General features: G+C 43.5%; 1 protein-coding gene across 5 annotated transcripts in view; it reads left to right on the top strand.

The window, feature by feature from the left end:
- The first annotated feature begins 12,600 nt into the window (after positions 1-12,600).
- Positions 12,601-22,327, top strand: part of LIN54 (lin-54 DREAM MuvB core complex component) — a 92,927-nt gene continuing 83,200 nt past the window's right edge. For 2 of the 5 annotated variants that reach the window (XM_012447027.2, XM_012447024.2), the window contains exon 1: positions 14,653-14,905. The gene's annotated coding sequence lies outside the window, so the exon portion shown is untranslated. Of the gene's footprint in view, positions 12,618-14,652; positions 14,906-22,327 lie in introns of those variants that run through there. The other 3 variants (XM_012447026.2, XM_021669616.2, XM_012447028.2) reach the window with 2 other exon arrangements.

The following is a 22,327-nucleotide window of genomic DNA, read 5'->3' as shown; positions in this document are numbered from 1 at the left end:
CCTCTGGGCCCAGAAAGTTCAAGGATGCAGTGAGCCATAATTGCGCCACTGTACTCCAGTACAGTGTTGCACACTGGGCAACAGAGTGAGAGCTTGTCAAAAAAAAAAAAAAGAAAGAAAGAAAATGTATACTACATGAATGAACAGATGAGGAATTAGAACAGAAGGTAGAAATGAAAAGAAAATTTAAAAAGGAAATGCTAAAAATAAAAAGACTGATCCACAGAGACAAATGTTTTTAGTGCGCTCAAGAGTAAACTTAACACAGCCAAGTAAAGAATCAGGGAACTTAAAGACAAGTCACTAGAAAGAGCCCAAACTAAATGAACTAAAGTTAAAAAAAAAAAAAAAAAGTGGGAGCGGATGGAGAAGGGAGAGTGCCGTGGTTTGGATATTTGACCCCTTCAAACTTCATGTTGAAATTTGATCTCCATTGTTGAAGGGCGGGCCTAATGGGAACAGATTCTTCATGAATGGCTTGGTGTTGTCCTCATGGTAATGAGTGAGTTCTTGCTCTAGTAGTTCCCATTACAGCTGGTTGTTAAAAAGAGCTTGGTAACTCCCACCTTCAGTCTCTTGCTTCTCCTCTTGCCATGTGATCTCTGCACATGACGGCTTCCCTCCCCTTTCTTCCATAAGTGGAAGCAGCCTGCAGCTCTCACCTGGAGCATATGCTGTTGCCATGCTTCTTATTCAATATGCAGAACTGTGAGCCATATAAGCCTTTTTTCTTTATAAACTACCCAGCCTCAGGTATTTCTTTATAGCAACGCTAAGTCACATTAAGAAAGAAAGTATCTTCAAGAGGTGTGGAACAAAATGACCCAACATACATATAATTGGGATCTAAGAAGGAAAAGAGAAAGAATTATGCCAAAAAAAAAATATTTTAAGTAGCAAATATTATCCAAAAAATATGAAAGATATCAAACCACATCTAGAAATCTCATAGAACCTCCAAAAAAAATGAAACATACACACACACATAGGCACATAATATATAAATTGCTGAAAACCAAAGATAAGTAAAAAATGTGTTTTTTTTTTCTAAGAGAGAACCTCACTCTTTTTCCCAGGCAGGAATGCAGTGGCACCTTAGCTCACTGCAGCCTCAAACTCCTGGGCTCAAGCAATCTCCCTGCCTCAGTCTCCTGGGTAGCCAGGACTACAGATGTGTACCACCACACCCAGCTAGTGTGTGTGTATGTGTGTGTGTGTGTGTGTGTGTGTGTGATGGAATCTTGCTCTTTTCACAGGGACTGGAGTGCAATGGCATGATCTCGGCTCACTGCAGCCTCTGCCTCCCAGGTTCAAGAGATTCTCCTGCCTCAGCCTCCTGGGTAGCTGGGATTACAGGTGCCCACCACCACACTCATCTAATTTTTGTATTTTTAATAGAGATTACTATGCTGGCCAGGCTGGTCTCAAACTCTTGTCCTCAAGTGATCCACCTGCCTCAGCTTCCCAAAGTGCTGGGATTACAGGTGTGAGTCACTGTGTAAAGATTTAAGATTTGCCTAAAAGAAAATCTTAAAGGCAGCCAGAAAAAAAAAAAAGGCACATTACTTACAGAGGAATTAAAACAGACTTCTGGTCACGAATTATGCACCTCAGAAGGTAAGGGAGTGTCCTGCTGGCAGTGGAAGGGAAGGCTCCTGGACCTTATATTCTGATGATTCTCCCTTGAGATGGCTCTTCCATTTGGGGATTCTTCACTTAAACATGATTGCTCCCATAAACAGAAACTAATGGCCACAGCTCTCCCATAACATTCTGACACACATGTGGACATTAACTCTTCCTTTAATTTACCTGAGCAGCAGTAAATAACAGCATATTAGTCCATTTTCATACTGCTATAAAGAACTGCCTGAGAATGGGCAATTTATTTATTATTTATTTATTTATTTATTTATACTTTAAGTCTGGGATACATGTGCTGAATGTGCAGTTTTGTTACACAGCTATACATGTGCTATGGTGGTTTGCTGACCCTTTCAACCCATCATCTAGGTTTTAAGCTTCAAATGTATTAGGTATTTGTCTGAATGCTCTCCCTCCCCTTGCCCCCCATCCCCCAACAGGCCCCGGTATGTGATGATCCCCTCCCTGTGTCCATGTGCTTTCATTGTTCAGCTCCCACTTATGAGTGAGAATATGTGGTGTTTGGTTTTCTGTTCCTATGTTAGTTTGCTGAGGATGATGGTTTCCAGCTTCATCCATGTCCCTGCAAAGGACATGAACTCATTCTTTTTTATTACTGCCTAGTATTCCATGGTGTATATGTGCCACATTTTCTTAATCCAGTCTATCATTGATGGGCATTTGGGTTGGTCCCAAGTCTTTGCCATTGTAAACAGTGCTACAATAAACATACATATGCATGTGTCTTTATGGTAGAATGATTTATAATCCTCTGGGTATATACCCAGTAATGGATGGCTGAGTCAAATGATATTTCTGTTCTAGATCTTTGAGGAATTGCCACACTGTCTTCCACAATAGTTGAACTAATTTACACTCCCACCAACAGTGTAAAAGCATTCCTATTTCTCCACATCCTCTCCAGCATCTGTTGTTTCCAGACTTTTTAATGATTGCCACTCTAACTGGTGTGAGACGGTGTCTCATTGTGGTTTTCATTTGTATTTCTCTAATGACTGACACTGGGTAATTTATAAAGGAAAGAAGTGTCATTGACTCAGTTCAGCATGACTAGGGAGACCTCAAGAAAATTACAAATCATGGCAAAGGGCAAAGGGGAAGCAAGGCACCTACTTCACAAGGTGGCAACAAGGAGAAGTGCCGAGCAAATGGGGAAGAGCCTCTTATAAAACCATCAGATCTTGTGAGAACTCACTCACTATTATGAGAACAGCGTGGGGGAACTGCCCCCATGATTCAATTACCTCCACCTGGTCTCTCCCTTGACACATGGGGATTATGGGGATTACAATTCAAGAGAGATTTGGATGGGGGCACAAAGCCTAACCATATCAAACAGGATCGTTGAGCAGTGGTTAAGATTTTCCTCAACAGTTAGGGAAAGCAAAAGGTAATTACACATATATGATGTGGCTGATCCAATGCTGGTAATGGCCTTTCCTCACCTTCCAGGTGAATCATAATAGCCTATGCCAGAGACTGTAAACTTTTTCTAAAAAGGGCCAAATAAAAAATGTAGACTTTAGGGCACATGTGGTCGCCGTGGCTGCTGCTGCTTTCCCTTCTACAATCCTTTTAAAATCTAAAAATCAAAACCAAAAATGTTCTTACCTTATGCGTTGGACAAAAATCTAAAATTTTTATTTAGGCCACATATGGTCCCTTTAGTGCTGCTGCAGCTGCAGCAGTTGCTGCTATTGCTTTTTCCTCTATAATCCTTTAAAAATGTAAAACACATACATTCTTAGCTTACAGTCTGGACAAAAATAGGCAAGGAGCTGGCTTTGGCCTGTGGGCCTTCCTTTGCTGACCACTGCTTTGAGCCATTTTTTTTGGCTAGTGAATGGTTTAAGAACACATATATGGCCCAGGTCTGAGCAGCATATCATGATGGTAAGCATTCTGGGGAACAAGTTTAACTTCCTTATGGAAAGAAGCACATGGAAGAATACTCTTCCTCTGAGGCTGATATCTGTGTATTGTGAGCACTATTTTCTTTTTCTTTTTCTTTTTTTTTTTTTTTTTTGAGACAAGGTTTGCTTTGTTGCCCAGGCTGGATGCAATGGCATGATCTCAGCTCACTGCAACCTCCACCTCCCAGGTTCAAGCAATTCTCATGCCTCACCTCCTGAGTAGCTGGGATTACAGGTGACTGCCACCATGCCCAACTGATTTTTTGTATTTTAGTAGAAATGGGGTTTCACCATGTTGCCCAGGCTGGTCTCAAACTCCTGAGCTCAAGTAATCTGTCCGTCTCGGCCTCCCAAAGTGCTAGGATTACAGGCATGAGCCACCGCGCCTGGCTGTGTGTAGTATTTCTTTGTATGATATTAGATGACAACCACGAAAGAGAAGGCCTGAGAACAAAGGCAAAACCTCGAGGATGGTGGCATGCAAAGGAAATCAATGTCTTTGATGACATCTTTTCTCTGTGGCACTTAGAAAAGCCTATCTCTATGCTATTCGTTTTATGAGATATAAAGTATAAGGACTTCTTTTTGTGTGTGTGACTTGCAGCTGAAAGCAGCCTAGTTACTATGGACAGTAAGTAACGCCAGGCGTGGAGGCGGGTGCCTGTAATCCCAGCTACTCTGGAGGCTGAGGCTGGAGGATCTCTTGAGTCTAGGAGTTCTGGGCTATAGTGCATCATGCCGATCCCATGTCCACTCTAAGTATGGCATCAATATGGTGACCTCCTGGGAGTGAGGGACCGCCAGGTTGCCTAAGGACGGGTGAACCGGCTCAGGTCAGATATGGAGCAGGTCAAAACTCTGGTGATCAGTAGTGGGATCGCGCCTGTGAATAGCCACTGAACTCCAGTCTGGGCAACATTTAAGAGACCTCGTCTCTTTAAAAAAAAAAAAAAAAAAAAAAAAGAGTAAGTAAAGAGTAAGTTACAATTATGTAGCAGAGAGTTTTGTGGGTAGCTTTGTGAGTTCCAGGCCCCAGAATTTTTACACTGGAGGAGCCAAGAGCAGTGGTTTGATTGGATAAGAAAGTTAATGCTATATAGGCATTAATTTCTTATGTATAAGAAGTCATATACATAAGACCTGTCACTTGTCTATGTCAAAGAAAAGGGTGTTTTCATGGAAAATCTAAGATGCTAAAATACTGTAATCCTCTCCTATCCTGCTACACATCCAAGGGGTCTTTACAGTTGTCTCTTGTAGTTTGGATCATTGCTCCCAAATCTTTATTTCCTCTCTGTGCTAGAATTATACATCTATACCTTTGCCATGTACCTTTGCAGTACCTTTCACTAGAGTAGAAAGAATATATTTTTTCCACCTCATTGATGTTAGACTTTGTACATAGGACTTGTTTTGGCCAATGTAATGTGGACTGAAGTTACAGTGCACCAGCTGGTTGGGGATGGGGTAGCCTTAAAAAGGACATCATTGGCCAGGCTCAGTGGCTCACGCCTGTAATCCCAGCACTTTTGGGAGGCCGAGGCAGTGAGTGGATTGCTTGAGGACAGGAGTTCAAGACCAGTCTGGCCAACAGGGTGAAACCCTGTCTCTACAAAAAAATACAAATATCAGCTGGGCATGGTGATGCATGCCTGTAGTCCCAGCTACTCAGCAGGCTGAGGCAGAAGAATCGCTTGAATCCAGGAGGTAGAGATTGCAGTGAGCAGAGATTGTACCACTGCACTCCAGCCTGATTGACAGAGCAAGACTCTGTCTCAAAATATAAAAATAAAGAAAAAAGGACATCATGTTTCCATTCAGTCCTATGTTCCTAGGAGCCACTAGAAGAAAGTACATCCCAGGTTGCTAATGCCCTAACAGCTTAGGCCCCAGAATTGAGATATGTGGAACACAACCATAAATCTAGGTTCTAACCTGGCCTACCTGAGCCTAGCCTAGATATGTGAACTTAGCCAATTCATGAAAAAAATAAACGCTTGTGTTTATAAGCCATGAAGAATTTTAAGGTGTTTTGTAATAAAACCTCTACCTAGTTTCCAGTCTCATTAGGGGCAGATATCTTCTCCTGCTGAGTAAAAAGGTGGGCACATTATCAAGTCAGCTGATAAGCAAACTGAAAAAAAAAAAAAAGGGCTGGATGTGATGGCTCCTGCCTGTAATCTCAGCACTTTGGGAGGCCGAGGCAGATGGATCACCTGAGGTTAGGAGTTCGAGACCAACCTGGCCAACATGGTGAAACCCCATCTCTACTAAAAATACAAAAATTAGCCAGGCATGGTGGTGTGCACCTGTAGTCCCAGCTACTCTGGAGGCTGAGGCAGGAGAATGGCTTGAACCTGAGAGGCAGAGGTTGCAGTAAGCCGAGATTGTACCATTGCATTCCAGCCTGGGCAACAGGAGCAAAACTCTGTCCCAAAAAGCAAACAAACAAAAAAATGGGTACATTCCTTCAAACACATTAAATACTTGGCGTCCAGGTCCAGAAGACCAAGCCCTAGAGAGAGCAACCATTTTCCTCTCTCAGTCTGAGCTCGCATATCATATCTTAAAATGTGCTTCTCTTTTCTCAGGATGACTGACGTTAACCATATCTACTTCCTTCAAGGGGACCCACTCCTAACCACAGGAGTGGTTATATGCCTAGCAGCACAAGTACATCAGAACATTATAGAGAATCCTCTACTTCACTTCTATCCATTTTTTTTTTGAGACAGAGTCTTGCTCTGTCGCCTAGGCTGGAGTGCAGTGGCACGATCTTGGCTCAGTGCAACCTGTGCCTCCGGGGTTTAAGTGATTCTCCTGCCTCAGCCTCCTGAGTAGCTAGGACTACAGGTGTGCACCACCACACCTGCTAATTTTTATATTTTTAGTAGAGACGAGATTTCACCATGTTGGTCAGTCTGGTCTCAAGCTCCTAACCTTGTGATCTACCCACCTTGGCCTCCCAAAGTGCTAGGATTACAGGTGTGAGCCACTGCACCCAGCCTACTTCTATCCTTCTAATCAAAAAGGCAAAAAAAACCTCTATTATATAGACAAAGAAATCTCATTGTGAGAGGAAAAGCAAATGAATCTTGCCTGCCATCAACAGATTATCCTAGTGGTTGATTTAATTTTTTGGGTGGCTTGACAATACTAATCACATTATATTATACAAAGCAAAAAACTTGGGGTATGTTCAAAGTGATACCAGTCTATATTCCCTTATTCAAAACCCTTGGGTCCAAATGTGCTTTGGAATTTAAAATATTTTGGATTTTAGAGAAGATAATGTGCAAATCATTTTAAGGTTCTCATTTTTTTCTCTTAAAACCAATTTTAATGGGATATAATTTGCATATGCTAAAATGCATCAATTTTAAGTATACCCAATGAGTTTAGGCCATTGTATACCTTTGTACAACCACAATCAGGGTCAAGAATATTCCCAGCACCCCAGAGAGTTCCTTCCAATCCCTTTGGTCATAATCAAATCCCACAATTAAACACACCGAGATTTCTACACTGACATATGTGAATATGACATTAAATGGAATAAAGAATATTAATGTCTTATGTTATATTGGGCCAGGCTTTCCTAATAAATAAGCTTGCCAAAAGCTTTCAGAAACCTTTTAGTTTTCAAAACATCTTGGATTTTGAAATCGTTGGTAAGAAATTATGGGCCTGTTGTAAAAAGAGTTATGTGATAATGAAAAAGAAATAAAGGTGATAATTACTCTTACATATGCATGTTAATTGCTTGTACATCTGGGATTTATGAACAATGAACCCATGAACAAAGGACCTTCTGAATAATCTTTTGAAAACTAATCTATTTTAAGAAAATTTTGTTAGTGTATGCTGTCTTCTTAGTAGTATACCTGGCACATAATAGACACCCAGTAATACAGTTTTGGTTTTTTTTCCTGATGATTCTACCGGACTCATATCTCCATACTCCTGTTTTTTTTCATATTAATATTTAAAAAGCTCTAATTTTTTTCTTTTTATTTATTTATTTTAATTTTTGATGCTATTGCCAGATAAGCTCTGATTTATTTTTTTACTTATTGTCTGGCACATCTTCTAGAACTCTCCAATAATACTGTAGTAATTAGCACATGTGGCTATTTATTTATTTTTTTCTTCCAGGCTGGAGTACAATGGTGTGATCAAGGCTCACTGTAACTCCTGGGATCAATCGATCCTCCCACCTCAGCCTCCCAAGGAGCTAGGACTTTAGGCATATGCCACCATGCCTGGCCAATTTTTTTATATCACTTTTTTTGTAGAGAGGGTTTCTCACTATGTTGCTGGTCTTGAACTCCTGGGCTCAAGTGATCCTCCAGCCTCAGCCTCCCAAAGTACTGAAATTACGAGCATAAACCACCACTCCGGCCACATATGGCTATTTAAATTTAAATTAGCTGGACGGGGTGGCTCACGCCTGTAATCTCAGCACTTTGGGAGGCCAAGGCAGGTGGATCACCTGATGTCAGGAGTTCAAGACCAGCCTGACCAAAATGGAGAAACCCCGTCCCTACTAAAAATACAAAAAATTAGCCGGGTACGGTGATGCATGCCTGTAATCCCAGCTACTTGGGAGGCTGAGGCAGGAGAATCGCCTGAACCCAGGAGACGGAGGTTACAGTGAGCCGAGATCCCTCTTGCAACAAGAGCAAAACTGTCTCAAAAGAAAAAAATTAAATTAATGGCAATTAAAAAGAAAAAGTCAGTTCCTTTGGCCACGCTAGCCACATTTCAGTTGCTTGATAGCCACATGTGGCTAGCGGCTACGGTATCAGATAGTGCCAAATAGTTCCACCATTGCAGAATGTTCTACTGGACAGAATTGTGCTGTCTTCTTCATCACTTTATTTTCAGTGCCTTGCACAGTCCTTGGGATCCAGCAAATAATCAACAAATACTTGCTGAATAAGTGTTTATAGTTCATCTGGAAACACCATCATGCAAATGTAAAGCACAGAGTTTCTTCTGAAATAGATGTTTGAATAGCAGAGGTTTTTGTTTTTGTTTTGAGACAGGGTCTCGCTGTTGCCCAGACTGGAGTGTTGTGGTGCAATTATCGCTCACTGCAATCTTAAGCTGCTGGGCTCAAGTAATCCTTTTTCTCAGCCCCCAAGTAGCTGGGACTACCGGTGTGTTTCACCATGCCCAACCACTTTTTAAATTTTTATTTTGCAGAGATGAAGTCTTGCTATGCTGACCAGGATTTTTGTTGTTGTTGTTGCTGTTTGTTTGTTTGTTTTATACAGAGTCTTGCTCTGTCACCAGGCTGGAGTGCAGTGGCATGATCTCAGTTCACTGCAAACTTTGCCTCCCGGGTTCAAGTTATTCTTGCCTCAGGCTCCAGAGTGGCTGGGACTACAAGTGGATACCATCACCCCCAAACAACTTTTGTATTTTTAGTAGAGATGGGGTTCACCATGTTGGTCAGGATGGTCTCGATCTCCTGACCTCGAGATCTGCCTGTCTCGACCTCCCAAAGTGCTGGGACTACAGGCGTGAGCCACTGCGCCTGGCCTGACCACGCTTATTTTATTTATTTATTCTTTTGAGATGGAGTTTTACTCTGTTGCCAGGCTGGAGTGCAGTGGGGAATCTCAGCTCACTGCAACCTCTGCCTCCCGGGTTCAAGTGACTCTCCTGCCTCAGCCTCCCTAGTAGCTGAGATTACAGGCGTGTGCCATCACGCCTAGCTAATTTTTGTATTTTTAGTAGAGCTGGAGGTTTCACCATGTTGGCCAGGTTGGTCTTGAACTCCTGACCTAAGGTGATCCACTCTTTCCACTTCCCAAAGTGCTGGGATTACAGATGTGAGCCACTGCGCCTGGTTGACCAGGCTGGTTTTGAACTCCTGGCTTCAAGCTATCCTTCCACCTCAGCTTCCCAAACTGCTGGGATTATGCACATGAGCCATTGCATCTGACCTAAAATGATTTATTTGAAAAAATAAAACATTAGATTAGATTTAGACTGTATTTAGTTTTGATTATTAATAGCTTTCAGACATTGAGTGTTTACTATATGCCAGGCACTGTTCTCAGTGTTTTACACATATTACCTCATTAATTTTGACAATAATCTTATGATGTATGCATTATTCTCAATTTACAGATAAGGACACTAAGACACAAGAGGAAAGTAAATTGCCCAAGTTCACAGAGCTATTAAGTGGAGGGCCAGGATAGGAATTTACTATAACACTTCGAAGTTTTCAGGATTATTTTTAATAAGGGCTCTTAAAATGAACTCTTTGTGAGCCTGGATAAGGTGGCTCACACCTATAATCCCAACACTTTGGAAGGCTGAGGTGGGTGGATCAAATAGGTCAGGAGTTCGTGACCAACCTGGCCAACATGGTAAAACCCTGTCTCTACTAAAAATACAATACAAAAAATAAAATAAAATAAAAAAATTAGCCGGGTGTGGTGGCCCCTATTATCCCAGCAATTTGGGCCTTTGCCTGAGGCAGGAGAATAGCGTGAACCTGGGAGATGGAAGTTGCAGTTGGCCGAGATCTCACCACTGCCTTTTAGCCTGGGCCAGAGCAAGACTCAAAAAACAAAACAAAAACAGAAAAAAGAACTCTTGATGATGATGATAACGATGATGATGATGATTTTTTGAGATGGAGTTTTGCTTTTGTTGCCCAGTCTGGATTACAGTGGCGAAATCTTGACTCACCATAACCTCTACCTCCTGAGTTCAAGCCATTCTCCTGCCTCAGCCCCGGAGTAGCTGGGATTACAGGCATGCACCACCACGCCCGACTGATTTTGTATTTTTAGTAGAGTCGGGGGGTTCTCCATGTTGGTCAGGCTGATCTTGAACTCCCGATGTTGAGTGATCTGCCCACCTTGGCCCCCCAAAATGCTGGGATTACAAGCGTGAGCTGCCACGACCGGTCTAATATCTTTTATTTATTTAATTTATTTATTTAGAGATGGAGTCTCACTCTGTCACCCAGGCTGGAGTACAGTGGCGTAATCTCAGCTCACTGCAACCTCCGCCTCCCAGTTCAAGCGATTCTCCTGCTTCAGCCTCCTGTGTAGCTGGGACTACAGTTGTGCACCACCACGCCCAGCTACTTTTTGTATTTTTAGTAGAGACGGGGTTTCACCATGTTGGTCAGGCTGGTCTGGGAATCCTGATCCTGTGATCCGCCTGCCTTGGCCTCCCAAAGTGCTGGGATTATAGGAGTAAGTCACCACGCCCAGCCAAATTCTTTTCATTTTTAAGTATGTTTTTGTAGAGATGGAGTCTCACTATGACCAGGCAGGTCTCAAACTCCTGGCCTCAACCCATCCTCCTGCCTTGGCCTCCCAAAATCCTGGGATTACAGATGTGAGCCACTGCACCAGATCAATAACATCTAAATACTCAATTTTGCCTTCATAATAAAATCCTAGTGAGAAAGGAAATTTCCATTCTCTCTTTTGGGTACTGTTTGCCTTGGGTTTTAGTATGAGAGTTATGCTGCCTTGTGGAATAAACTGGGAACGTTTCTCCCTTTTTTGAGATTTTTTTGGTCTCTCTAAAATCCAGCCAGTTTGGGGTACTCCATCTCACTCTCTTCTTCCAGAGGTGCCCTAACAGTACCATCAATCATTTTACAGTGAGGATTTCTCACACTAGCTCTCGAGGTTCCTCATAATGTGGGTTCACAATGTTGATCTCCAACAAAGCCTTTTTACCATTCAACTTTATCACATTCCTTGCACATGTCACAGACCGCCCATTTTCAAGGCTTTGCTAATTTCATGACGTTTGCCTTGTTAAATTCCATTAGAGTTTGGGCTGGTACTGGGTGTTGATGATTATGACACAAGGGAACTAACATTTCAGGCAGAGATGGTGTACCTGCTTAACACCCTTCATTTTATTTAACCATCAGAATCCTGGGAAGTTTCGTTATTTTTATTTGCTGGATAGGAAAATAAACGTTATACACTAATAAACGGAGGTGCCACTAAATAGTAGTACTGCTTGATTCCAAAGTGATTGCTGCTTCCACTTCACTGTTTCGCCTCCTCCATTGTGTTCCCTAGCTAGTCTCTCAGGCTGACCTTATGTCCTCCGCGCTCCATTAGCAAATTATACACTGTACCACACCATCTTACATTTACACTCTTGTATTTTCTATTGTTTCATATATGTAGTTCTTGTCTCACACACAGCAGTTAATAATCTCTCAAAATAATCTCTCTCTTTTTTATCTCAGAATAATCTCTCAGTGTCTGTTCATTCGACTCCGTATTTGGATATATAAATCGCGGGAAAAAAAAGGTGATTAAATACAAATAATTTGACTGTGTTAGTCTTAGCTGTGTGTTCTAAGAAAAGCAAAAGGTCTCAGAAAAAAAAGAAATAAAAAAAAAAGAAAAGCAAAAGGTCTCTATTAAAATAAGTTTAACTCTCAATGATCTCCCTGAGGCTTTTTAGCGACCCTTGCAAAATTAGTGCCTAAAAAACACAGTGACTTGTCATTTGTGACTACTTATCACCTCCTCACTCAAGCACATCAAAGAGCAGGATACGCTGGAAATCGCACCTACAGTCCGTACTCCCTAACAAGGAAAGCTAGACGAAGGGACGGCCTCTCCCACCCGCAGCGCGACGCGGGTCCTCCCCCAACCAGCCTCAGTCCGATGGAACATTCCGTGCGATCGCTTTGACGGGGCGCCACTCGGAGTCACGTGGAGCCGCAGCGCCCAGGCGGAGCTTGGCGGAATGACGCGCGCTCAGGTTGCCAAGGGGCGAGGCGAGGCGCCGCGGAAGAGGCGGAGCGAAGGAAGCCGGCCGTGGGGCGGGGTGCGGAGCGCAGGGGCGGGCAGAGAGGGGCGCGCGGGCCGGGGAGGGCCCGGCGTATTATGGGATGCGGCGGTGGAATGGCGCTGGGCGCGTGATTTTGAACAAACCCTGGTCTGTGTCTCGGAGGCGCCGCCGCCGCCGCGGCTGCTGGGAGCCCGGGGAGCGCCGCGCGACCAGGAGGCGGCGGCGCCGCCGACTTTGGTGAGTGTCAGCCTCTGGGATGGGGTCTTCTGGGCGGGCGGGCGGGCGGGAAAGGGGAACCGGCCCCCGCTGCCATTGGCTGCGTGGGCGGAGAGCGCTGGACCGCTCCCTCCGGGATCCCCGGCCGGTGGGCCTTGGCAGGGAGCGGGAACCCTCAGGCGGGGTCCGCCGCGCCCCTTCCCTGGGCCGCGGGGGGCGGAGGATCCTCTGGGCTCGGCCTCTTCCCGCCGGCTCCCGGGAGGGTGGCTGTCACTCGGCAGGGCCAGCGCTCGGCCGGCTGCCTGCTCGGCGGTCTGGAGGAAGGGCTCCCACGGCTGTTGACACGCACGCTGCGCGCCCCAAGAAGCCAGCCGTGGCGGCCCCGGGTTTCTGGGAACCGGTTTTGCTGCTGTGTCATTTTGTGCCAGTCCCTCCTCTCCCTGCTGCCCGCCGCCGCGTTCTTCCTACGCCCCTTTGTACGGGCTCTCGTTCGTGCGTGTCCGTTTTCCTCGCGAAGCCCACCAGCCAAATGTCATAATGTTCCCGATGTGCACGGGGGAAGGGAGCGGGCAGGGACTTAGCTTGGCCAACAACGGTAAACAACCAAGCAGAGTGCGGATGGACGGGGCAGTCAGTGGGGAAATAAAGTTTAAGGATGAAGATATTGAGAACACTTTACACGCTCAGCATCTGGCAGTCTGCATATAAAAACAGCCATTGGGGTGGGTGGTAGACAGCCTTTGCTAAAGGCTGAATCTACCGTCTTTTATGTGAAGTTGTCATTGAAACAAGGTAGGGAAATGAAGTGACTTTTTCAGTTTCAACCTTATTCTTCTTACACTAACTTGGATAGTAGAGTGGCCCTGTTCGCAACCTTGAAATTAATTTTGCCCATTTCAGATAGATCTTTTAGAGCTTATGTTGCGGTTGAATGATAAAGAATTCAGCTTTTGAATGGTTAACGCTTTCTGAAATGGCAGCCAGTTTCCTTTTTTATTTTTTTGATACTGGTCTCATTAGAAGCCTTGCAGCTTATATTTTGTTATTTTTTAGATGATTAAGAATTAACTTGTGTTCTCTTTTGTTTACTTATTCAGCTGACTGATGACAAGAGCTGGTAACTCTTACCTACCTAGTAACTCTAGGGTCGTCTTGTTCTGAAGCAAGATGTTTATTTTCACCATATTGAACAAATATATCAGCAGCAGATTTTTTTTTTAATTTGATTACTTAGATCCTAAAAACATTTGGCAAAGAATTTTAACTTCGAGTTATATTTTCAATATTTTAGAAATTGATCATTCATGAATGTTTCTACAATTAGTTAAGTACATTTTAAATCTAGTTGCGCTTTGACGTCTTAAACCGATGACAGATTGGAAGTCACAGTGTTCATGGACAGAAATGACCAGATAAAATTGTTGGAAAGGAATATAGCTCAGAACTTTATTTGTAAAAATTAGGCGTTTTGATCACCTCATCTGCATGAGGATTACTGCCTGTAATTGACAAAGGTGTCAAAGGTCAAACATGCATATGGAAATAGCTCATCCTGTCAAAGTAGTTCTGTGGGTGGGGTAAAATGTCAAAGTTGGTCAATAACATCAAGGGTCTTCACAATAATGTTTTTAGTGCCTGGGATAGCCACAGTGAATGAAGCGCATTCCACCATCTCTTTCAAGTTGCTGCTCTGAAAATGAAAGAGTTTGGGTTCTTTATTGTCCTTGTGCCACCTTCTGCATGGCTTTTGCTCTTCCAAACAAAAATATGCCGGACCTGGGACCCCGCAGGTGGCGCGACTTCCTTTGGCGTCCCCGCCTGGGGGTGAAAGGTCTCGGCGTAGCCCGTGTACACTTGCACGGCCCGTGTGCATTTGAAGGTTGGCGGGGCGGCGGGAGGCTTCCCCGGATATGTGGGTGTGCGCCTCCCGGGAGGGGCGGGCGGGGAGGGGAGGAGGAGGAAGGGGGAGGTTACTGGTGGCGGCGACGGCGGCGGCCCGGGCTCTGGCTGTCGGGGAAGCTGCTGAGCTGTGATGGTGATGACGAGGTGAAAATGGCGGATCTTTCGAAATACAATCCCGGCCCCTGACATACCAGAGGCGGCGGCGGCGGCGACGTCGCCACCCCGGCTCCCTCATCGGCTCCCGGGTACCCTGGAGCGCTCCAGTTTGGACAAACTGAGAAAGGAAGCGGCTGGCCAGAGCTATCCTGCACGGGCAAAACAAGCCCCGCCGGGGCTCGGGATTGCCCAGGACCTTCTGGAGCCCCCACCTCAGAGCCCGAGGGAGGAGAAAGCGGCAGCCGCTGGAGGTAGAGGAGGAGGGGGTACCCGAGGGCTTCTCTGTATGGAGATCTCTTTATTTGCGGGGATGGGGTTGGGTGGGGAAAGAATTGCGCGGTGGATCAAGGAATGACTTGTCCGGAGTGCGAAGAATCAGTAGCCTCGTCATGACATCAACATTATTCTTTGAGTGTTAAGAGGGCTCCAGTTTGCTCTTATACCTAAGGCTGCTGCTGAGGCCTAGAGGATCCGCTAGCACTTATCATGATTCCCTGATACAATTTTTAAACATCCACTCTGCGGGTGTTGCTTTGATGGTGTTCAGCAGTTCTTGGTGTTGTATGTTTCTTTAAGGAGGCAGAGCGTTGGCATTTTATTCTGCATTTAAGGTCTGTGTTTTAGATCCTAGTCTGTAACTTGCTGGGGTGTGGATATTCACATCTTAAAGAATAGGAACCAGTTTGATAAGAATTAGAAAAGAAAAATTAATGCTCTGTTATCCATAGAGTAACTAACCTCTTTGCTCCTGTCATTTGGGAAATAACAATTGAGATACTGTCAGTCATATTTTATTCCCATGCTTTTCGGGGAAGCTCTTCCCTGTATTTCTCCCCCACCCAATCTAGTTCATGAATTCAGAGTAAAGTTATGAAAAATTTTGTGGTAGATTTTATAATGCAAGTGAAATACTGCTCTAGGAGCTCTCTTTTGGTCCTGAGTTTTTACCTTCATTGTTAAGAAGGAGAGTTGTGATGGTGTGATGCAAGCATTTGTTGTGAGTACATTAAGTTGATAAAGATAAATTGAGACCTCTGTTATTTCTAAATGCTGGAGTGGTTAGCCTAGCCCTTTGTTTAGAGACCTGGATTGATTGACTCTATAATAGTCACTGTTTTATTAGGTTATCTAAAGACCCATGTATGTTTTAGGTTATGCTGAAAGGAGTGTGTCTCCTTGCACACAACAGTTACATATGATCAAGAAAAGTTACATATGATCAAGTTTTTAGGCCAGGCAAAAAAATATTTATATATTAATTTGGGGCCTATGCTTTTCCCCTAGCTTTTGTTGGATCAATGACATTGACTGTATGATAATGAACAGAGAGATTAATATTTGAGAAATGGCCATGAGTAATGTTTATGATTAGCCCTAAATTTCCTTATTCAAATTGTCTACAAAGAATATATGTGATATTATTTCCTTATTCAAATTGTCTACAAAGAGTGTTTGTGAACACACTTTGCCACAGTGTATCATATAATATCACAAATTTTGTAGTGTACTTAGAGGGGAAATATTTTGTGTGAATGAGTCTGTATAGTTTGGACATTTGGCTTAAACTTACTAGATGAATAAGAGACCCAAAAAATTTTTTGGGAGAAATACCTGAGAGGTACTTAGAAGGTTTAGTTATTGATGATGATAATGATTATTTTTTAAAAATAATTTTTCTGCTATATTATTCAGTAGGCATTTGGTTTTGTCTTTTTAAAATTACAGCTTTTATGTTGCAGTTATTTGATCCATGCCTTGTAGCTGCTGACTTAGTAGTAAGACTAAGATTTTTTTTTTTTTTTTTTTTTTTTTTTTTGAGATGGGGTCTCCCTTTGTTGCCAGGCTGGAGTGCAGTGGCGCGATCTCGGCTTACTGCAACCTCTGCCTCCCAGGTTTAAGCGATTCTCCTGCCTCAACCTCCTGAGTAGCTGGAACTATAGGCGAGTGCCACCATGCCCAGCTAATTTTTGTATTTTTAGTAGAGACAGGATTTCACTATGTTCACCAGGATGGTCTTGATCTCTTGACCTCCTGATCTGCTCACCTCGGCCTCTCAAAGTGCTGGGATTACAGGCATGAGCTGGGCACAGTAGCTCATGCCTGTAATCCCAGCACTTTAGGAGGCTAAGGCAGGTGGATCACAAGATCAAGAGTTCAAGACCAGCCAGCCAAGAAGGTGAAACCCTGTCTCTACTAAAAATACAAAAAAAAAAAAATTAGCCAGGTGTGGTGGTGGACAGCTATAATTCCAGACTTGGGAGGCTGAGGCAGAGAATTGCTTGAACCCGGGAGGCAGAGGTTGCAGTGAGCCAAGGTCACGCCACTGCACTCCAGCCTGGATGGCAGAGCGAGATTCTATCTCACAAAAAAAAAAAAGAAAGAAAGAAAGAAAAGAAATTAACATAGGGAGATTAAAAAGCTTTAAAAAGCTTTTTCATTGGCTTTCTTTTAATCACAGAGGGCTATTGTCTCTTTGTAATTCTTTGTGATTATCTTTAAAGACCAGTTTTCAGATTGTCAAAGTTAGAACAATTGTCTATTAGTAATTAAAAGTGTGTTAGAAAGAAATGAAGCAAGAATTATACCACCAGAGATAGCTCAATGTTCATTTTTTGGAGGAAGAGCATTATAGATTTTCACTACTTTTTCAAACATTATTATTGGGTGTTTATTATGTGTCATATAGTATGCTAGGGATAGTAGATAAAAAAAACCTCAATATCATTGCCTCAGGGAACGTTCACTTTAAGAAACACTGGGGGTGAAGTTGGAAGGATTGATTGAGTGGGGCCTTGCTGCAGAAGGCCTTAAGAGTTACAGAGGCCGGGCGAGGTGGCTCACATTTGTTATTCAGCTCTTTGAGAGGCCGAGGTGGGTGGCTCACAAGGTCAAGAGATCGAGACTATCCTGGCCAACATGGTGAAACCTCGTCTCTTCTATAAATACAAAAAAAAAAAAAATTAGTTGGGCATGGTAGGGCGCACCTGTAGTTCCAGCTACTCTGGAGGCTGAGGCAGAAGAATTGCTTGAACTCAAGAGGCGGAGGTTGCAGTGAGCCAAGATCGTGCCATTGCACTCCAGCCTGGTGACAGAGTGAGACTCCATCTCAAAAAAAAAGTTAGAGAAAATGTATCTTAGTGTAGGAGAATGATAACCTCAGAGATATACTTCACAGGATAAATCCTGTACGTGTAGCTGTTATGTAGGATGCATTGTAGGTGAGAGGAGATGGAGGTAAAAATACCATAGTAGGCTTCAGGTTTTGGAGGTTTAGATGCGATTGGTTACAGGAGGATAGAGTCAATGGTGAATGTGAAATCTGCATGATATATGACAGATTAGTAATTCTCTGGAAAGAGAGATGTCAACGACCATACAATTTAAGCCCTGGTGTATGATAGAATTTTTTTTTTTTAAATGAGATGGAGTCTCACTCTGTCATCCAGTTTAGGGTGTAGTAGATCTCAGCTTACTACATCTCTGCCCCACAGGCTCAAGTGACCCTTCTACCTCAACCTCATGAGTAGCTGGGACCACAGGCATGGGCCACCATGCTCAGCTAATTTTTTGTTTTGTTTTTGTTTTTGTTTTTTTTAGACAGAGTCTCGCACCGTCACCCAGGCAGGAGTGCAGTGGTGCGATCTTGGCTCACTGCAGCCTCTGCCTCTCGGGTTCAAGCAGTTCTCTGCCTCAGCCTCTCGAGTAGCTGGGATTACAGGCGCCCGCCACCACGCCTGGCTAATTTTCCTATTTTTAGTAGAGATGTGTTTCATCATCTTGGCCAGGCTGGTCTTGAACTGCTGACCTCATGAACCACCCACCTGGGCCTCCCAAAGTGTTGGGATTACAGGCATGAGCCACCGCGCCTGGCAGTTTTTTATATTTTTGTTAGAGACAGGTTTTCACCATGTTGGCAAGGCTGATCTCAAACTCCTGAGCTTAGGTGATCTACCTGCCTCATCCTCCCAAAGTGCTGGGATTATAGGCATTAGCCACCACACCTAGCCATTTGGTAGACTACTGAACGCCATAAAAAAATAAAGAAATCAGAAGGAGAAGCTAATTTAGATAAATAGGAAACAACTTTTGAGTTACAGCATACCTCATAACTGTCTTCACAGTAACCCTGTAAGTAAACTGAAGCTCAGAGATGTTATTATTGACTAGGATTACATGATAAGAAACTAGGAGAGCCATAATTTAGAGACAGATATTTCCTGTTTTGAATCTCCATATTTTGTATTTTTAGTAGAGACGGGGTTTCATCATGTTGGCCAGACTGGTCTCGAACTCCTGACCTCAGGCAATCCGCCCAAAGTACTGGGATTACAGATGTGAGCCATCATGGCTGGTCCATTTCATTTTATTATGTTGTTAATTCACACCCGTTGAAATACACTGTCAAATTCATGTAATTATCATGTAGCAAAGACTTTATGGAAAGTAAGTTACAAAATTAAGGAAGCTCACTTAGATAGAATGGAGTAGTGCAGCAGATACTTCATAATACATTTAAGTATGAGTGGTAGAACCTCAAATTTAAATATTATATACTTGAACATAGACTTTAAAGGTATGTGACTAATTTGGAATTCACCTTTTTTTTCCAGCTTTTATTTTACATTTAAGGGGTACATGTGCAGGTTTGTTACCTGGGTATATTGCATGATGCTGAGGTTTGGAGTATGAATGGTCCTGTCACCTGGGCACTGAACATAGTACCCAGTAGTTAGTTTTTCTTTTTTCTTTTTGAAATGGAGTCTTGCTCTGTCACCCAGGCTGCAGTGCAGTGGCATGATCTTGGCTCACTGCAACCTCTGCCTCCTGGGTTTAAGCAATTCTCCTGCCTCAGCCTACTGAGTAGCTGGTACTACAGGTGTGTGCCACCATGCCCAACTAATTTTTTTTTTTTTTTTTTTTTTAGTAGAGACAGGGTTTTGCCGTGTTAGCCAGGATGGTCTCGATCTCCTGCCTTGGCCTCTCAAAGTGCTGGGATTACAGGAGTGAGCCACCGTGCCCGGCCAATAGTTTTTCAATCCTTGACCCCATTCCCACCCCCCAGTAGCCCCCAGTTTCCATTGTTGCCATCTTTATGTTCATGGATACCCAATGTTTAGCTCCCACTTATGTGAGAATATGCAGTAGTTTACTGTTTCTGTGTGTTCATTTGCTTAGGATAATGGCCTCCAGCTGCATCCATGTTGCTGCAAAGGACACAGTTTCTTTCTTTATTATGGCTACATAGTATTCCATAGTATATATGTTCCACGTTTTCCTTATCCAGTCACCATTGATGGGCACCCAGCTTGATTCCATGTCTTTGCTCTTGTGAATAGTATTGTGATGACCATGTGTGTCCACGTGTCTTTCTGGCAGAAAGATTTGTTTTCTTTTAGATATATGCCCAGTAATGTGATTGCTGGGTCAAATGGTAGTTCTGTTTTAAATTCTTTGAGAAATCACCAAACTACTTTCTACAGTGGCTAAACTAATTTACATTTCACCAACAGTGTATAAATGTTCCCATGGCCTTGCCAGCATCTGTTTTTTGACTTTTTTTTCCCCCTGAGATGGAGTCTCATTCTGTCCCCCAGGCTGGAGTGCAGTGGCGTGATCTTGGCTCACTGCAACCTCTGTCTCCTGTACTGAAGTGCTTCTCCTGCCTCAGCTTCCTTAGTAGCAGGGATAACACGTGCGCACCACCAGTCCTGGTTAACCTTTGTAGAGACAGGCTTTCACCAAGTTGGGCAGGCTGTTCTCAAACTCTTAGCCTCAAGTGATCCACCTGCCTTAGCCTTCCAAAGGGTGGGATTACAGGTGTGAGCCACTATGCCTGCTCCCTGTTTTTTGACTTTTTAATAATAGCAATAGCCGGGTGCGGTGGCTCACGCTTGTAATCCCAGCACTTTGGGAGGCTGAGGCGGGCGGATCACCTGAGGTCAGCAGTTCGAAACCAACCTGGCCAACGTGGTGAAACCCTGTCTCTATTAAAAATAAAAAATTGAAAGTTTAAAAAAAAATAGCAATTTGCAATTCCCTTTTAAAGGAAAAAAAATTGTGAATCCCCAATATTGGCCTAACTTATTAAAATATTTACTTTCCAAGATAGATATAAAACCAAGTATACATCAAAAGTAAATTTATAGGCCAGGCACGGTGGCTCATGCCTGTAATCCCAGCACTTTGGGTGGCCAAGATGGGCAGATCACCTGAGGTCAGGAGTTTCAAGACCAGCCTGGCCAACATGGTGGTGTGTGCCTATAATCCCAGCTACTTGGGAGGCTGAGGCAGAAGAATTACTTGAACATGGGAGCCAGAAGTTGCAGTGAGCTGAGAACGCACCACTGCACTCCAGCCTGGGCAACAGAGCCAGACTCTATCTAAAAACAAACAAACAAAAATAAATTTATAAATTAATATAAACAAAACTGTAAAACCAATTTAAAAAATTAAACTTAGGGTGATGAATGATGTTGTTTTGCTGAAACAATCTTTGGGTCAGGTGCAGTGGCTCACTCCTGTAATCCCAGCCCTTTGGGATGCCAAGGTGGGAGGATAGCTTGAGCCTGTGAGTTCAAGACCAGCCTGGGCAACATAGCTAGACCTTGTCTCTACAAAAAAATACAAAGAAAATTTGCCAGAGTGTGACGGCTTGTGTCCGTTCTGTAGTCCCAGGTACTTGGGAGGCTGAGGTGTGAGGATCATTTGAGCCTAGGAGTCCAAGGCTACAGTGAGCCATACTCTTGGCACTGCACTCTAGCCTGATGACAGAGCAAGAGACTGTCTCAAAACAAAACAAAGAAATCTCCATAGTGAATATACTAGGATCTGCCTTAGCACAGATGTGCAGTTTTCTTTTTATTTTCTTTTTTTTTTTGAGAGGGAGTCTCACTCTGTCACTCAGACTAGAGTGCAGTGGCGCAATCTTGGCTCACTGTAACCTCCGCCTCCCAGGTTCAAGCGATTCTCCTACCTCAGCCTCCCAAGTAGCTGGGACTATAGGCACCCGCCACCATGCCCAGCTAATTTTTTTTATATATATATATATTTTTAGTAGAGATGGAGTTTCACTATGTTGGCCAGGCTGGTCTTGAACTCCTGACCTTGCAATCCGCCTCCCTTGGCCTCCCAAAGTTCTGGGATTACAGGTGTGAGCCACTGCGCCTGGCCTGTTTTCTACACTCTATAGCCTATGATGACTCAATTTCTACATACTCTTCTATGTTTGAATGCTGCACAGCTTTCTTTCTTACATCTCAGGTTAAGTGGTTTGGCTTTTATTTGGCATAAATATGTCATTTATCTTATAAGTCCCTTTTGTGCCTTTTTCTTTAGCTCATCCGAATTCTTGTACCATTGATTTTGGATGTGATGTGGTTATTTAGATGATCCAGAATATACTTTATAAAAATATGATTGAAATGAAAATATAGACCTTTCTTTTTTAAAAAAAATTTAGACTGAGTGCAGTGGCTCACATGTGTAATTCCAGCACTCTGTGAGGCCAAGGTGGGTGGTTGGCTTGAGCTCAAGAGTTTGAGACCAGCCTGGGCAACATGTCTCTAGAAAAACTAGAAAAAGTAGCCAGTCATGGTGGCACACAACTGTAGTCCCAGCTATTCGAGAGGCTGAGGTGGGAGGATCATTTTGCCCCCAGGTGGAGGTTGCTGTGA

This window comes from Aotus nancymaae, unplaced genomic scaffold (assembly GCF_030222135.1).
Source record: "Aotus nancymaae isolate 86718 unplaced genomic scaffold, 86718_ANA_hifiasm-v0.15.2.pri h1tg000006l, whole genome shotgun sequence".
Lineage (NCBI taxonomy): Eukaryota > Metazoa > Chordata > Mammalia > Primates > Aotidae > Aotus > Aotus nancymaae.
The sequence above is the reverse complement of the archived record's forward strand: the minus strand, read 5'-3'. Positions and strand labels throughout refer to the sequence as shown.